The following is a 17649-nucleotide window of genomic DNA, read 5'->3' as shown; positions in this document are numbered from 1 at the left end:
GTGTACAATACCATGCAATTTAATTATGATCAGAATTCATTTTAAACTACACAACCACTATTGCAACGATTGCACATTGTGCAAATTCAGTTGTAAAAACGCTGCTTAACTTTGTAAATCTCCAGAGACTTCTTCTGGAACCTTTAAAAGCCAGGTAAAGAAGCTATATTATGACAAAAGCTGGTTAAAATGTAAAAAAAATAAAATAAAAACAACATTTAACCACTTGCCCACTGGGCACTCATACCCCCCATCCTAACCAGACCAATTTTAACCTTTATCGCTCCCACATTGACAATTACTCAGTCATGCAACACTGTACCCGTATTATATTTATGTAATTTTTTTCACGCAAATAGAGCTTTCTTTTGATGGTAGTTAATCATCACTGGGTTTTTTATTTTTTGCGCTATAAATTAAAAAAGATTGAACATTTTGTAAATTTTGTTTCTATTAAAAAAAATTTCAAATTTACTAATTTTCCTTCATAAATTTTGGCCAAATTATGCTTCTGGGACTCCACGAATGGAGAGGGGAACCCACACAAATGAAAAGTAAAACACTGCAAGGGACAAACCACCGCGCTGTCGGCACCACAAGGCTCAGCACAGAGCACTACCTGTGCAATAGCAGAGAAGGAGAGAGAGAAAACCTCACAAAAGTACTCACCACCACCGATCAGGTACTCACTGCCTGAACTAAATGCACACCATGCGGCGATCAGGAAGAGGAATATACATGGATCAGCACTAGAGGCCGAGGAAAGGCTCCCACCGCCGAATCACCACCCATCTGACTCCAAAAACATGGCCTTTGCTATTTTCAATGATAAACCATAGGAAAATGGCAGCCGAGGCTACACAAACATGGCCGCCGAGGCTACACAAACATGGCTGCCGATCTGTAGCTTTAAAGGTTACAAGAAAATGGCGGCCCCACTTGGTTCCTGGGGGCCCCAGGGGTGATCCCATCAGCACAAAAAAACGATCCCACCAGGCCCACCTCCCCCCAAGGAACGATTGTTCGGTCACCGGCGGCGCGCTCCCTCCCAAGGTATGTCCAACCAAGGAAAGGGTGGGGGGAGGCGTGAGCAGATGGGGGTTAAGGCCTGCATTAGACCACCGAGAAAGGGGGGAACGCTGACTGGGAGGGGCTCTGACTTTCCCAGAGAGGGGCTCACCTTCAACCCAAAACCCTCCAGGGTACCACACCAGGAACAGGGTGGGCACCGCTCCGGACAGACCACCTCTCCGTCGTAATGTGGGTGCGTCGGCTAGGAGGAAATATTGCGACTCGGGCCAAAGTCAGTTCGTATGCACCCTCGCAAGACGTTTAACTCGCAGGCCAGCACCCGTCCAGTGGGGCTATGTCGGGGCCGACCTAACGTGGAGCTGCGGTCTGCACGTGCAAACTGGTCAGACCTTAAGGATCTAGATTATCCAGTTCCTCACCCAGTCTGGCACTTGACTGTAGATCTTACAGGAACAAAATAGTAGAAAGAGGAAAAAATTCCATTCAAAAAGAAAAAATTGCCAGGACCAGAGATCCCAGCAAGGAAATAGGTCCTTACTCCTGACTAGGCAGAAAAAAAAATAATACCTATAGCAGAGAGTGGGTGTATACCCTCTGGGACTGCCTCATAGGAGTAGTCAATCTTTTGTCTGCCTAGTGTCCCCTACTCCTGTAGGGGGCAGTATAACCCATATAGTCATTAAGATGAGGAGCTGTGTCTGTCAATGAACGAAAGAGAAATGTTGATTATGCTATTCAAAATATTATAAATTCTGAATCATTTCATTGTGGGCCATGACCGATTACCAAATCACTTATGTGGCCCTCACTCTTGAAAATGTTGAGCAAGCCTGGCAAAGATAGAGCATAGCAACCCTAACAGGAATTGTGTTACTGCCCAGATCTCCAGGTAATAATAAAGTAAAAAAGAATAAAAGAAAATACATTTAATAATGCAATTTCTCAGATATAACCTCTGGCACCAATGATCTTTTTAGCTATGTGTAAGGAGAGCATCCTTCCCACTGACCACAAATTAGGGGCTCATGCACATGGGCACTGTGCTCTGAACAGTGTAAATTAGCAGTTTATCAACTTAAAGTCCGGGTAACTGTCAATATACGTCATGTATTTGATGTTATATACCAGGGTTATGGCAGCAGATAGCTGCCTTAACCCCAATATTTTTTTTTTTTTTCAGTTAGGCAGCCGGCTTTCTGATAAAAGTGGTCCCAGTGGCAGACTGGCCACGGAATCACTTTTATAGGCCGTGGGAAATGTGCCCCCCCTTCCTGCAGCTTCCTGGTGGTTCCCGACCCTACTGGAGCAGTGGGTAACCTAGGAACTGATCCGGTGATACCGATGGCTAGGCCCTTGGAGGACCGGGACAACGTCTGACGTCACTTCCGCCTCTAAGGCATAAACAAGGGATTTTTTTTGTTCCCTTAAAGGCAAAATTTATTTTTTTGCTTTTAAAGGTAAATAAGAGGTCTTTTTGACCCCAGATCTCCCAATAAAGAGGACCTGTCATGCTTATTTATATTACAAGGGGTGTTTACAATCCTTGCAATAGGAATAAAAGTGATCAAAAAAGAAAAGAAAAAAAATTAAAAGGGAAAGTGTAAAAATAAAAAGTAAAATACATAAGAGAAAAAAAAGTGCCCATTCCTTTAAGCTCGCGCGGAAGCGAATGCATACGTAAGTCGCGCCCGTATATGTAAACAGTGTTCAAATCCCACATGAGGTAGTGTCACAATCATTAGGGCGAGAGTAATAATTTTAGCACTAGACCTACTCTGTAACTCTACTCACTCGAGCACTACTGCGGCAAAGTGGTTCGTTATCGTCTGGCGTTGTAGACCTACGTCACCAGACACTCCCTTTTCACGGATGCGTGCGCGCGCGCGCCGCCGGAGGCTCTTTCCCGCTGTATTCAGTCACAGCGGGAGTCGGGCCAGGGGAGGAGCAGCGGCGATTGCCGCTGCTCTTCCCCGATCGTCGGGGAATCGCACAGGTGATCAAATACCACCAAAAGAAAGCTCTGTTTGTGGGAAAAAAAGGACGTAAATTTCGTTTGGGTATGGCGTCGCACGACCGCGCAATTGTTAGTCAAAGTCGCACAGTGCCGAATGGCAAAAAGTGGCCCAGACGTAAGACAGCAAAGTGCTCTAGTGGTAAAGTGGTTAAAGCATCGTAGTTTGTCGGCATTCCACAAGTGTGGGCAATTTTAAAGTGTGACGTGTTAGGTATCTATTTACTCGGCGTAAAGTCATCTTTCACATCATACAAAAACACTGGGCCAACTTTAATGTTTTGTTTAAGATTTATTAGTGTATTTTCTTCCAAAAAAATTGCGATTGAAAGACCGTTACGCAAATACAGTGTGACATTAAATATTGCAATGACAGCCATTTTATTCTCTAGAGTCTCTGCTAAAAAAAAAATATATAATGTTTGGGGGTTCAAAGTGATTTTCTAGCAGAAAATACAGATTTTTACTTGTTAACAACAAATGTCAGAAAAAGCCAAGGTCAGCAAGTGGTTAAGCAGCTAGAACCACCTAGAGGTGCATACAGGCAGCCTATGTTACTCCATGATGATGTAGCAGCTGTATGGACACAGCCACACATCCTAGTATGAAAGGCGTGCAGAGATGGGTGAGCGGCCCCGAATGCAAGCCATGTGAGTCTAGGGGTGCTCGCCCACCCCTGCATGCCAGTCAAATTAAGGACATGGAGCCAAGTCTGTACAGTGGAACGCATCCCCATAGACCAATATCAGCTGCCTGCATGCAGCTCCAGCTACATCTCATTCACACTGTATGGGCAATAGTGCTGCTGTGTTTGAGCCTGTAAGAAGCATCCTTCCCAGACTAATGTACTGTGAGCTGCAGATATAAGTCTTGGCAGGAATTCCCTATCTAGAGTGCGCCATATATATTTGTTTGTTAGGAATTTCCTGAGACCTGAAGGTTATTTGAAGGGTTCCCCCATATTAAAAATGTTGATCTAAACCAGGGGTCTCCAAACTATAGCCCTCCAGTTTTTCAGGAACAACAATTCCCAACATGCCTAGTCATGTCTGTGAATGCCAAGGTTTTACACTACCTCATGGGAGGTGTAGTTCGCCAAAAGCTGGAGGGCCATAGTTTGGAGATCCCTGGAATCCATGTATAGATAATTAGGAAGACTTTGCAGTACGTAGTGGTTTGAAAACTGAAAGAATATAGACTCAAATAGAAAGGTGTGTGGCTTACATAACTATACATATGTAATAAGGGGTAGAGCATGTTTGAGGAGCCAGGCACAATGTCCAGGGTAATTAGAGGGCCCCAGAGTATTGCTAAACCCTTACTAACGCTACCAGACACTTCACATTTGAATTCCTGCCATGTCAAGATCTTTTTCTAATCGTTGCGGTTGAGGCGGCACCAAAGCATACGCTCATAAACCTGCACACGAGTAAATTAACTTACAGTGTTCGGTCTGGGAACAATCACAAGACAATTTATTCTCTGCAGTACCTTAATCATTCTTATGTGCTAGGGCTGTAAAATCCTACTTTAATCTTAATAAAACAGCATTAAGCAGCAGAAGATATTGCCATGGATTTCCTGCATTTTGAAGAATATGAAGCTTAGATCAATAGTTCAAGCAGGAAGAGATAATGGCTGTTAAGGTTTATTATGTGCTAAAGAGTTGAGTACAGCGCTGATACATCATGTACTGATTGTTTTAGAAATGAGATACTGTTTGTTAAACTATTTGGCTGCTCATCCTTAGTTTATGTCACAAACTTGAAGAATGATGAAAGCAGCCACATGCAGGTAAGGTAAGCATACAGGGTCTAAAGTATCAAAGATGTTTAAAAAGAAAACAGTGTCTGTTATTCTACAGCACCCAATCAGACTAGTTGTGTTTTCTACCGTTATTAGAACATTAAGGGCCGGATGTGAATGGCTTGCATGAGCACCACAGACCCTTCTCCATTCCACAAAATCAGACCAGTTTAGTGTACATTCACTCAAAATTAAAGAATTCCAGGTATGGATATTTTTACATAGATACATTGGTTTGGCTTGGGCAAATGCAGCTATGCATATACCACACCTGTAACATCACTGTGGAAATCACTGCAGTAGGCATCCCCTACTCCAGTGATCATCAAATAGCTTTCCGGTCCCACGCCAAGCTGCTGCCCTGCTGTGAACATAGGAGGCTGCCCGCTGGCACCATTCAGAGATGGCTTTGCATTTTCTCAATGAATGTAAAGCATTCTCCAATTGGACAAGGTGGAGAGTGTGACTTCACCAACCCACCTCTCTACCTTGTCCAATCAGAGAATGCTTTACAACAATTGAGAAAATGCAAAATGATCTCTAAATGGTATTTGTGGAGCTTTGTGTGTTTAGAATGCAGATGGGCAACCGCTCAGCACAGGACCTGGAAGCCAGCGGTAATCACTGTAGTAATAGTCCCTAATACAGTGATTTCTAGCTACTAGAGGGATCCCCTAGGAAACATGTAAAACAGTAACAGGTTTCCCATTCTGCAGCCTCCAAAATTTACTGAGCAAGATCTGCAATACTCGATTTCAAATAGGGCACCATCTGCTGGTGAAAAATGGTATTGCAAAACACATTCATCGCACCTAGCAGGAATTTCAGGCAAATAGATAACCTTAGGTTAGAAGATTTACGTGCGGTTTTACATTCTAGACAATTCTTGGTTCAGCAATTCACCATCCTGTGCCATCTTTCCACCTGCAGTCTCTTCACTGGACAGAGAATCTACATCATCTGTGTTCAGTGAGCACAAAACTAACCTATGAAGCAATAAACCGGACCTAAAAACCTAGAGCTAAACCTAAAAGTAGCAGTGTGCTCCTCACGACTAAGAGAGATCTGTGTTTATCACAGGCTGGAAAAAATTACAACAGTGGAATGTATTTAAATCATGTATTCTTTCTTTTGCCTGAAATTCCACCTTGACAGTTTCCCAAGTTTATTGTCTGTGTACAGAATATTACCATCTGTTGGCCAGGCAATCCAGGAGACCGTCAAGGTGGATTCAAAGTATCTACATTATTGTGAAGCATTTCTAAATGTTGGACCAATGTAATATAGGTATGAATTGTTTGGGAATGATAATAGCAGAATATATTTCCTGCTTGTTCAGAACACTTTGGTATCAAAATAGACTGACTTTTGTCCTCCACAAGTCCACTTGGAAGAGCTTGGATGAACACTCGGTTACTACTATACAGAAAGGCAGATGTGATATTGCAATTCACTTATAAAATCCCAATAATGAATAGGTTTGGTGCAGTAATCCACAGTGACCCTGTCCTTGGCTTAAAGGCCTCATGCAAACTGGGCATTGGCCCAACTCTTCTGAATGCCTTTCCCCTAGCAGGAGAAAAGCAGTGTTAAAAACTTGCCTTAAGCCGCATTTTAAGCCTTTGAACAATTATTTAATTGGCCAGAATATTAATTTACTATGGCTTAAGTGCTAAACGTGCCTAGCATTTAGGCGCACCAGGTGCATTCAGAATTCTGTCCCTAAATGCCTATGTGTGCACCGACATATTTTTTAAAATTTTTTTTATTTTTATTTTTTTTAGCAGCAGTGTGCATGGGGCCTAAAAATAGAGGCAAACCAGGATCTGCAGAAATTTTCTTGAACCCAACTGTTCTGCCACCCTTTCCTTTTAATTTCACACTTTGGCAGAGTTATGGTTAGATTTGCTTCAGATCTGACAAACTTCCAGGTTTTTTTAAATGCATTGTTACCTGATGTAACCTGTGGTTATTTTAAATGCCTTATCCCCCTAATGAAAGCTGTGGCCCTTTGCTATAGGACACAGTGGTGACACAGAAGGAGAAGGAGCCACAGCGCATTGCAGGGGACGCAGGCATGTGATATTCCCAGTCCAATGTGACAGCAAAGATCAAAGAGTGTTAGGATTTAAAAGAACGAAGAGCGCAAAGATCAACATCCCCATTGAACATGGCATTGTGGATTGCTGTACTGCTCATAACTGTGGGTCATTTAGCTTTTCATTGTTGCCACAAAAAAGGCTGTCAGCTACATTAATGGAAAATATTGTGGAACTGTGCAACACTGGTTTCCTGCTCTTTACCACTGTCAGCCACTAATGGGATTATTTACTAAAACTGGAGAGTGCAAAATCTGGTGCAGCTCTGCGTAGAAACCAATTGGCTTCCAGGTTTTATTGCCAAAGCTTAAACGAGCAAGCTCAATTTAGAAGCTGATGGGCTACCATGCACAGCTGCACCAATTTTAGTAAATCTTTGCCAAAATGTAATTTTGAAACACATTTCGAATTACAATGTAACCTTAGCACGGGCAGCATAATATAATCATAGACACAAATCCTAAAAGAATGTCTCATTAGTGTTGGATGACAAGGACAGGTACCATTTTCTAACAAACAATATGTTGGTCTTAAGACATGGATTTTTCAAATACAAGTCTTTTTAGTCAGAATCGCCATTACCTCAGCCCTGCTCTTTAGTGATTTTTAACCGTTAAGTACATAATCAGCAGAAACAGCCCAGCTACACAAGTTATACTGATGGTAGTTAAGGCCACTAAGGCAGAAAATGACTCTCATTATATGAAAAATGATAAACAGCATGTGTAATGCTCCCTCTCGACTGCAGCTTCAGCCTCTTCATACAAAGCCGCCAAGCATAAATGCTGTATCAATTTGCATATATTGTTTAGTAGTTGTATGGCCTGTTGGTCTCACTGGAAGTTTACAGACACACTGTTTCAATGAAAAATCCTTCCAATTTTACAATTGGATGTATTTAATGAGAACAGAAAATGTGTACCGTAGCAGAACAGGACAGGAAGAAGGGGGTATGGGAGCACTGAATAGCCTGATGTAATTACATGTCCTATCTGGTGGTATCTCCCAGGGTGGAGACTAAAACTAGGCTGTTCTCTGGCAAACAGGGGTATCAGGAATAGAGATGGGTTTGGGCATGTTTGCGTTCTCACGTGCCAGATCCCGCCAGGAAGCCAACACTGCACTCTGCTAATCACAGGGGGTGAGACGTTTCCCAATCTGCAGCTGCACAGATTGGGAAATGTCTCAGTGCCTGTGATTAGTGGAGTGCAGTGTCAGCTTACTGGCTGGATCGGGCACGTGGGAACTCGAACATGCCCAAGCTCATCTCTAATCAGGATGGGTATGCCAGTAGACAAGATGGCTTCGCTGGATGGACTTATGTGCTTCTTCACAGGCTAATCATGTTACTTCTCATGATTTTTGGAATTGGGCACATGCGCCCGCACAATGGTGCACGTACCTATGCGCATAGGCGTGCTTACATGCACTCGCTGGCCCAAATTGGGGTATTTAAACTGTGCCAGTGCTCAGGATCAGTGTTGCTTGGTCTTCAGCCTTCTGTGTATCCTGAGACCCCGTGATTCTGTATCCTGACTCCAGTTGCTGACCCGGCTTACCTGACTACTCCCTGAACTCTGCCTGCATTGACTTCGGCTTGTCTTCTGACCACCACTTCTGCCTGCTCCATTTGCTTCTGTTCCTCTGATCGAGTCCTGACCTAACTTGATCCCTGACCATGCTCCTGCCTGTGCCTTTGCATCTAAACAGACCGTGTATGACCTGGCCTGCCTGATTCTGCAACTCTTCTGGTACCTACTTACCATCCTGCTGTGCCTGCTGATCTACAGTCTGCTACCAGTATATGCCTCACTGCCCACTGTTGCCAGTACTAACCTGCTTCAATCTGCTGCCTACCAGCTCACCTGCTTCACTGAGGACCACAGACGACTTCTCCTGCTTGGTATGGACACCTGCTCTGCTACTAGCAAGACTTACAGGCACTCGTGCCCACTCTGCACACCTGTGCCTCCTGTTCACACTACCAGGGGCCCTGAGTCAGAGATGTAAGAGAGGCCTTCCTCATCATATCAGGCTCTGCTACCAGGTATGTGATAAGGAGCCATAGTTGAGCTTTTGTAACAACATGACCAAACATACAAGAAGGAGAGTGACTAATTGTTTGTGTAATTTTACTGCCCTCCATAAAAAGCCAACATTTTAACGCATGCGGAGATTATAAAGAGCACTATACTTTTGCAAAAGCGGGTGTAACAGGTAACCCCATGTGTACAATGCTCTGGCCCTGCCAATTAAGTTGAGCAGGGAGTGGAGGAGACGCCTCATTTGAAGGGTCCAGAGAGACAGGGCTGGCAATAAGGAAACTTCAGCACTAAAGTTAGAATTACTCTTGCGCCAGGCTTGGCACATGATAATGGACCCTGCAGTGAATACATCTGGGATTGGGGTTATCTGATTGAATGTTAGGGTCCACGCAATACTCCAAATCAATCTTCAGAGCGGAGGAAGGTGGCTTATTCAGATAGATATTAAGGGTGGCCATTACAGTGGGGAGTAGATCACTGCCTGTTGTAGCCTCTGAGAGTCCTCATAGTTTGATATTGTTCCACTTGCTGCAGTTCTCTAGGTCATTCAAATGGAGCTGCAGTTGCACTTCTCTTTGGCTGGTCTGGGCTTGCTGCTGTTCAGATGAAGCCACTCACTGTTCCAAACAGGGCATATATAGAGTCCAACAGCTCATGTCAGAGTTCAGTAAGAACTGCTTTCGGAGTGGACTGTATTTGGGCAGCAAATGAGGTTAATTCTTCCCTGGTCAGGAGGGACTGTTAGATGTGAGCTAGATCTGGGGCATTAAAGCCTTGTACACACGATGAGAATATCGGACAAAGGATCATTCGTTTTATTTCTTTTTGCATGCTAGTTTCATATTGAAAACCAATACGTTACTAAAGTTACGAAAATTCCCGTAGGACAGAATACAACTTTGGAATTGATGTAATGTGTTGTACTGTTTAATGTATTCTTTCATTTCCGAGCATGCATGGTCTTGATCTTCTGATTTTTTTTTTTTTTGGGCGAAAATGTATTGAACAAAAATGGTTATTTCTTGTATCATATTCTAAAAATTATCGAGTTTGTCTCTTCGGATAGTTTTGCATTAACAGTCGTAATTGTGTACTAACGATCAGATTATCATATAATTGCTTCAAAAGAGGTATTTTTCATCAGATTTTCTCAGTGTGTACCAAGCTTTAGTGTCAGCTACAAGGCAGTGACAGGCCATTTACCAGGCTGCACCGCTGGAAGGAACAGAGAGGCTAGAGCTGGCCACGGCTGAGGAGGGAAGAAAGGTATTGGCTTGCTTGGGAATTGTAGGTGAGTAGAGGGCAAGCCCATCCGTACTCCTAGATGTTGCAGAGCACGTGTCCGTGGCCATTATGGTTGCGGCAGCTGGGGGGTCCGCTGATGTGTTGGTGGTGGTGTGTGGGAATAAAAATAAAAAAATAAAAAAAATCACATGTACATAAGTATTCACAGCTTTTGAAAAATATAAGTCTAGTGCACTTGGTGTGAATGTGTACAATTAAACAAATGTACATTCATATATAAATATAGTAAACATGACAGTGCTAACCGTTTATATTTATTTATATATGAATGTACATTTGTTTGTTAATTGTACATATTCACACCAAGCGCACTAGACTTATATTTTTTACTTTCACATTATTCCAAATCAGGTTTTTGGAACTCTAGTTGCTGCTACACCTCTTATATTTCATATCTGCGCACCCTTTTTATTCATCTTATTCACAGCCTTTGCCTTAACACTCAAAATTGAGCTTAGGTGCATCCTATTTCCACTGATCATCCTTGAGATGTTTCTACAACTTGACTTTCCACCTGTTATAAATTCAGTTCACTGGGCATGATTTGGAAAGGTACACACCTGTCTATAAAGTCCCACAGTTAACCGTGCATGTCAGAGCACAAACTGAGCCATGAAGTCAAAAGAATTGCCTGTAGACCTCCAAGACAGGATTGTATTGAAGTACAGATCTGGGGAAGGGTACAGAAAATTTTCTACAGCACTGAAGGTCCCAATGAGCACAGTGGCCTCCATCATCCGTAAATGGAAGAAGTTTGGAACCACCAGAACTATTCCTAGGGTGGGACTCCTGACCAAACTGAACGATCGGGGGAGAAGGGCCTTAGTCAGGAGGTGACCAAGAACCCGATGCTCACTCTGACAGAGCCCCAGAGTTTATTTGTTGAGAGAGAAGAACAACCCTCTCTGCAGAACTCCACCAATCAGGCCTGTATGGTAGAGTGGCCAGATGGAAGACACTCCTCAGTAAAAAGGCACATGGCAGCCCCCTTGGATTTTGCCAAAAGGCACCTGAAGGACTCTCAGATCATGAGAAATTCTCTGGTCTGATAAAACAAAGATTGAACTCTTCAGCCTGAATAGCAAGTATCATATCTGGAGAAAACAAGGCACCGCTCCCCACCTGGTTAATACCATCCCTACAGTGAAGCATGGTGGTGGCATCATGATGTTGTGGGGATGTTTTTCAGCGGCAGCAACTTTGAGACTAGTCAGGATCTAGGTAAACACGAATGCAGCAATGTACAAAGACATTCCTGATGAAAACCTGCCTCAAATCGCTCTGGACCTAAGACTCGGCCGAAGGGTCATCTTCCAAGTGAACAATGATCCTAAACACACAGCCAAGATAACAAAGGTGTGGCTACAACACTGCGAATGTCCTTGAGTGGCCCAGCCAGAGCTCAGACCAGAATCTGATTGAACATCTCTGGAGAGATCTGAAAATGGCTGTGCACTGATGCTCCCCATCCAACCTGATGGGAGCTTGAGAGGTCCTGCAAAGTAGAATGGGAGAAACTGCCCAAATTCAGATGTGCCAAGCTTGTAGCATCATACTCATACAAAGACTTGAGGCAGCAGACAAACCAACTTCTTTCACATTGTCATTATAAGGTATTGTTTGTAGAATTGTGAGGAAATAAATTAATTTAATCCATTTTGGAATAGGGCTGTAACATAACAAAATGTGGAAAAAGTGAAGCACTGTGAACACTTTCTGGATGCACTGTTAATTGCTAGCTTTGTTAGGTCACACTTCTTGTTCCACATTACAAAATTAAATTTGTAATGCTTATAAAACAATTCAATAAAAAAAAAAAAGTTATTTGAAAGAGAAAAGAGGTTTAGGACTAGCAACGTTTAAATCGCCCTTTTAGGAATGTCAACATGCCTGAAATAAACATCCTGAAATAGAAGAAAGTAAAATACTTACTCTTCCCGCTGTTCACACAGTTGAACGCTGCTCTCTCAAAACAAATAACTTCTGAAATGTTGCAAAAATGTACACTTCTGGGACCGGGGGCCTCCTGGTCTCCCGCAAATTCTAAGTCACTACTGTGTCACAGGGGTCATTAGTGATAAGCAGCACCACACCTTACCTATCGATCACTGCTTGATTTACACTATGTGATGAAAAACATGCTGCAGAATCCTCCTCCAGGCAGCCAGAATAAACAGAGCTTTTGGTTTAGTGACTGCATGACATCACAGGCCGTGAAAAGGCGTTCAAAAAGCAGTGGAGGCAGAATAAATTGTTTTTTATTAAAATGTGGAAGGAAAGACAGAAAATGGGAGGGGGACAAACTGGAGAAGAGCTTTAAACATGGTGCCATACCTGACTTTAGGCTCATTTACTGAATTCTTGAGTTATTTTACCATTTGTTTTTGTTTTTATTCTGATAGTTTTCTCCTGGTTGTTTTTTTTATTTTCAAACATAAAAATTGAATTTAACTGTAAAGCCTTATTTTCACCCCAAAAATGGAGTTTTGAAATCACTAAAGGTATTACTGCATGGATCAGATTAATTTACCACTAACATGTTATTTTATCAATTTGTGTATTTCACAAAGATTATCGCACTTTATCCCATTTTAAAATTCCTCTGGCTTCAGGGTGGTAAACACTGGGAGGTATTTGTGGTGGCGATAAAAATACCTATTTTCAGATATTAAGAAAAGCAAACAACACATGGTAATGAAAATTCTACATGCTTTATTCTTTTGTGAATTAAGCCTGAAGTTTGAATAGAAAGTACCTCTTCATGTATATTACACATGCCATTATTTAATCAAGCTTTAAGTCTGTAGAAAAAAAAAAAAACTCTTTTCTTTGCCATAAGTAGAAAAATCATTGTTCCACAGCAACAAGCCTTGGCGGCCTAGATCACATGGTCTTTGGCTACCAATTACTTCAGCGAAAAGCTTATTGTGTTCATTCAGCAAAGAGATAAGAGGATCAAAAATGCTGCCCCGCGTACATACTGTAGCTGATTACAAATTATACAGAGAATAACATATAGGATTACTTACATTAAGTTGATCTTTTTCATATGTAAATCTAATAAGAAAAAATAAAAGCATGTAAGTTTCATGTACTTCTTTTTTTCATTACATCTTATTCATTTACAATATTATTATTCATACTGACCACTCTCTGAGAATAGAAATATACAGCTGAATAGGCACAAGAACCAATAACCCCCAGCCATGTTGATGTCCTCATTGTTCTTCTTTCCTGCTACCTATATTAATAATATATTTCCTAGATTTATCATCTTCTACTATTGTGACGCATGTAACATCTTTCGGACACCTCATTCTCTCAGGCCTGTGGTCTGGGTGCCATTAAGTTGATAGGCGCCTCGGACTTATTTGCACTATGCTTGTCTACATACGTACCTGTTCATCTCACATGTACTTGACAAACGTTTTTTTATAAGACCTTTTGCTGAACATTTACAACACTGTATTTGTGTTTTTTTTTTATTTTTTTTTACAATCCCCTATTATAGAACATTTAGGACCCTTTTTTGCGATGCTCAAGGTGTTCGAGGAAAATTCCTTAATTTTAAAGATGAATTCCAGGTATGGATATTTTATACAGTTACATCGGATCGATTTAACTATGTATATACTATGCAAGCATTCTCTGATTGGATGAAGTGGAGAGGAAGAGCTCTGCGTGATGCTCTACCTGGTTCAATCAGAGAACACTCTGCATTCACTCAGAAAATGAAAAGCATTTGCAGAGACAGCACAAGTTGTCACTATGGCAGCTGGGTGAATCCCAACGTTATTGTCAAGATCCTCCCAGAGCCTGCAGCAGCTCTGTGACATCAGCCAACTGCAGGTTTAAGCTGCTGATGGCTGATTCTGGGTCACAGGAGTGCACTTATTTCCCAGAAGAGCAGTATGACCAAAAAATCTTTGGCCATACTTCTCTTTTATAAAAGCAGAATATCCATGCTCAGACATATACACTATATTACTAAAAGTATTGGGATGCCTGCCTTTACACAAACATGAACATTAATGGCATCCCAGTCTTAGTCCGTAGGATTCAATATTGAAAAGTTGGTCCACCGTTTGCAGATACAACCACTTCAACTCTCATTTGAAGGCTGTCCACAAAGTTTAGGAGTGTGTCTCTGGGAATGTTTGACCATTCTTCCAGGAGCTAATTTGTTGAGGTCAGGCACTAATGTGGAAGAGAAGACCTGGCTCACAGTCTCCGCTCTAATTCATCCCAAAGGTGTTCTATGGGGTTAAGGTCAGGACTCTGTGCAGGCCAGTCAAGTTCATCCATGTCTTTATGGACCTTGCTTTGTGCACTGGTGCGCAGTCATGTTGGAACAGGAAGGGTCCACCACCCCCCCCCCCCCAAATTGTTCCCACAAATTTGGGAGCATGCAATTGCCAAAATGTCTTGGTATGCTGACGCCTTAACAAGCCCAGCCCCTGAAACAAACACATAAAGACTTGGATGAGCGAGTTTGAGGTGGAGGAACTTGACTGGCCTGCACATAGTCCTGACCTCAACCCGATAGAACACCTTTGGAATAAATTAGCGTGCAGACTGTAAGCAAGGCTTTCTCGTCCCAACATCAGTGCCTGACCTTACAAATGCGCTTCTGGAAGAATGGTCAAACATTCCCATATACACACTCCTAAACCTTGTGGACAGCCTTCCATGAAGAGTTGAAGCTGTTATAGCTGCAAAAGGTGGACCAACTCAATATTGAACCCTACAGACTAAGACTGGAATGCCATTAAAGTGGTTGCAAGAAAGAAGTTTGCACCATCTATAACCTGCCCTAGAGAGGGCAAAAACTACAGAAACTACAAAGCTTTAGGGAAAACCACATTGTATTCTAACACACTGGATTCTCTGACTCTATCACATAAGCATTTCGGTGAACCTGCCATTAACAAATGTTTCAAGCAGGGTTTCAGCACAATGTCTCTACTGTGGTCAACACTGTATAAAACCCATCTTTCCTTTACAGTTTAGTGAGGAAATGGCCTGGAACAAGCATGTCTCCAATGAAGTCTTGTGACATCTGCTATACATATGATGGTTGTGGGCCAATGGCTCACTAATTAGTGAATCCAGGCTCAAAATTACAGCTTTGGAATATGAAGCTTAAAACACAAGTCCACAATGGCAACCCAACTTTTGAAGTTAGTAGTCTGAAGAAAGCTGCGACTTTAAAATCGTACAGTTATCTGGAAAAGATTTTCGAAAATTTGATCTTTTCTATGGTTCATTAACAAAAAAATCTAAATGACAGCTGGAATTTTTGGTTGTTTTTCCCACAGAAAAAATGCAAAACAATCGAGTACATACTATGTTATAACAGCAGCTTTTTTTTGGCAGCAAAAACGGTTACCGTTTATGGAATTTATTATTGCCCAAAATATTTCATAAGCACTGATTTACTGTACTGAGTAACCTAAGGTCTATGTCACATTAGTGATCAGAATTGTGTAGACTCAATTTACTGGCTGCTTTGGCATCCCTCCATCTATTGCTTTCTAAATCAAAAGGTGTCACCTAGAGCAACTCCCTTATTAGCAGTCAGGCTTTGCAGCCTCAGCCAGAAAAGCAGTGGCTTTCATTAGGGAAAGTGGCAGATGTACTTCTGCCATTGGCAACACCTTATTAGTGTATCATGTGGCCCTAAGAGATGTAGGAACACTAGATAGTACCCATGCATAGACTGGAGCTGATAGGAGTTGGTTATGTTTTCATAATGAATAAAGCAAGGTGGAACCTGTAGATTCAATTATTTAGAGCTGAACATAAAGTCCAAGTTTACCTTTTTCTAAACCAATCCTCCCATCCTTCCTAAACAACTTACCTTAGTTTCACAGTAGCAGTTGATTCCTCTGTGATGGAAAATATTATTTTCAGCAATGCCCGCTCCAGCTCACCTACCGGTAGTCCCCATAGAACTCAAAAGTGGTCATATGAGGGGTGTGTCCGGCCGTCAGCCAAGATGGCCGCATGAAGAATGAGCTCCGCTGCACCAGCGCCTTAATCCTCGGCTATCCGCTAGTACTCTGCATCTACAAGCCTATCCCTGCTATCACGCCATTCAGGACGTCTTTGGGGTCCCCCCGGTGCCTCTATTTTTGATCCCGGACCCGGATCGCCGCAGAACCGCCTTTGCGGCCTACCTGGAGCACCAAGGCCTGCACGGCTGCCACGACCCGCCATCCTGAGCTCCGTAGGGGAGGTAGGCACCGACAGCATCCCTACACACCATCCTGCCACACAGTGCTGCCCCCCTCTGCCCTGACCTGCCCCGCTGTGCCTCCGGGACCCTCTCCCCCATCGGCCGCGGCCTACCTGCCAGCACTCGGCCGCCATCTTCCCGGCCCCCTCGCACTTGCTGGGCACCCCTGGGAGTCCCCCCTGCCGGGAATCAGGACCCCAGACCCCATCTGCACCCTGGGAGGGAGCTTGAGTAGCCGCATGCCCAGCTTATCCCTGCCACAACTAGGGATCCCCCTTTGCAGGAGTTGCGGCCTACGTGGGACCCTCTTACTGTGCCTCCACTGCGGACCCCAGGACAAGGTGCATCCCCTGCCCATCTCCTCTGACAGCTGCCACCACCTCCACCTGCATGCCCTGTGGGCTGGCACTCTAGCAACTCAGGACAGCTAACTGCAGCCAGACTGTTAGTGATGCTCTGCACTGCTCTGCAGAAAATTGCTCCCAGCCATCTGTGAAAATTCCTTAACTTCACTATACAGTTATCTCTCTCCCTGCAGTTTTTTTTTGATCATTTGAGTGGCTATACGTGTGGATGCATGCATTGACGGCTGTTGCTATTCACGCTACACCCTAATCACATCTGTGGATCTATGTACCCCTGATTTGAAGATAGCAACCATGCAGTGCTGAGCCGAGGGACCGTCCGGCTCCGGCAGCTGACCTCTCAGTCTAGCTACACCTGCATTCCGCATTTCGACGGGCAATTCCCACCCCGCTGACTCTCCAGAACTCCAACAAAGCTCCATAAAACGCTATTTCCTTTGCACTGCGTCTACAGAACCCCAATCTCCTAGGCCAGACAAGATGGCTCATGGCCGCACAGGGGGCAAAACTAAGCCTCCCCCTTCGGTTTCCTTGCCCTCCTCCCTAGATGGGGACTCAAGCCGCAACGGGCATGCGGCTCTCCCGGACACTACGCCTTCAACTCCCATCCCATCTTGCCCCTCTACCTCCCGTGGAGAATTGGAACAACATGCCGATGGGGGTCCCCTCAGGTCAGAAACAGCCTCCCTCTTGTCGCCTTTTCGCTTGGACTTTGACTCCTGGGCCTCCAAGATGGAACTCTCACTGC

At 43.4% G+C, this 17649-nt stretch overlaps 1 protein-coding gene across 2 annotated transcripts in view; it reads right to left on the bottom strand.

Annotated features, from left to right (window-relative positions):
* FAM222B (family with sequence similarity 222 member B) overlaps nucleotides 1–17649 on the bottom strand; it is a 259477-nt gene that overhangs the window by 124887 nt on the left and 116941 nt on the right. For both annotated transcript variants that reach the window (XM_082244835.1, XM_082244834.1), the window contains exon 3: nucleotides 13328–13355. The gene's annotated coding sequence lies outside the window, so the exon portion shown is untranslated. The remainder of the gene's footprint in view (nucleotides 1–13327; nucleotides 13356–17649) is intronic.

Source organism: Pelophylax lessonae (genome assembly GCF_965119305.1).
Source record: "Pelophylax lessonae genome assembly, chromosome: 2".
Classification (NCBI taxonomy): domain Eukaryota; kingdom Metazoa; phylum Chordata; class Amphibia; order Anura; family Ranidae; genus Pelophylax; species Pelophylax lessonae.
The sequence above is the reverse complement of the archived record's forward strand: the minus strand, read 5'-3'. Positions and strand labels throughout refer to the sequence as shown.